At 39.6% G+C, this 1059-nt stretch overlaps 1 long non-coding RNA gene across 1 annotated transcript; it reads left to right on the plus strand.

The window, feature by feature from the left end:
* The first annotated feature begins 102 nt into the window (after nucleotides 1–102).
* LOC106954388 (uncharacterized) lies at nucleotides 103–1004 on the plus strand. The gene is made up of 2 exons (XR_001426351.1): nucleotides 103–380; nucleotides 607–1004. It is a non-coding gene; the product is annotated as an uncharacterized LOC106954388 (long non-coding RNA).
* Nucleotides 1005–1059: the final 55 nt, after the last annotated feature.

Genomic DNA, 1059 nt, shown 5'->3' on the forward strand with positions numbered 1-1059 from the left:
GATGACCTGCATTCAAAGACCGTAAATAAATACTGTGATTCAGATTTAAATATCTATTGCTATGTGTAACCCAGGGTGGAAAAACTGCTCTTAGTCCCGCTTTACTACCCCATTGGTTAGAGTGACAGTCAGTCACACAATGCATGCAGCCAATTGACACACCTGATGTAATTATTTAGGCTTGCTCCAGCTTTCCCCAGTCAGGTGTGAGGGGGAGAGCTGGAGACAAAGGAGCTACAGGTTGGTGTTCTCAAACAATCAGTTATCTTTTTGTTTGTAATGCACTTTTTAACCTTACAACATAAAAATCATGTAGATCCAAAAAATCCAGTGAGTTTGGAGCCTTGAAGCTGCCATGCTCCCAACTATTATTGAAATTGGTGAGTAGTGAGCACAATGTTGTTTTGTTGTTTTAGCATGTTGGTTGGTAGCTAATGCTAATTGTGATCATCAATTGTTGTAATCTAACTTCTTTAAGATAATGAGATAAATGTTTCTTCATTTGGTCTGACAGATTGGATATATTGCATTTATTTCTGTGTGAAACTGAAAACTCTAGTTAACTAGCCGGCTGGAAATTTACTGGTCCTGTTTATTTTAATACAGGCCAGGTGATCCCTTTTTAGGGTAAAAGATGGCGAGCTTCTGAAAACTGGCTGGAGCCAGGAGAGCCCCAAGAATCACTTCATCCTGGTCTGGTCTGTATCAATTCCCCCTCCATCTCACCACTCAGGCACACACTCCATTATTCATCTTTTCATCCGAAAGAACTTGCGCTGGGACATTTTCAACTTAAATATCTGGATAATTCAACCATGGACTTCTGAATGTGTGTCGGTCAGGTTTTGGACTGACCAGCGGGGAAGTCAAGACCAGTTGTGCACAAACCAATGAAGGACGGCCGCAGTACTGTGTATATTTTTTTGTTTGTTTTTTATTTTTGGTCCTATGTATGTTTGTCTTGCATTGTTCACTTTAATTTTGTCTAATACATGGTATTGAAAGCAGTTCTTTTTTATTGATTACTGACAACAGCTCCAGTAGACGAATTCTAGTCTT

The sequence above is a fragment of the Poecilia latipinna genome, unplaced genomic scaffold (genome assembly GCF_001443285.1).
Source record: "Poecilia latipinna isolate Pla-1442-1.1 unplaced genomic scaffold, P_latipinna-1.0 Scaffold651, whole genome shotgun sequence".
In the NCBI taxonomy this organism is placed as follows: domain Eukaryota; kingdom Metazoa; phylum Chordata; class Actinopteri; order Cyprinodontiformes; family Poeciliidae; genus Poecilia; species Poecilia latipinna.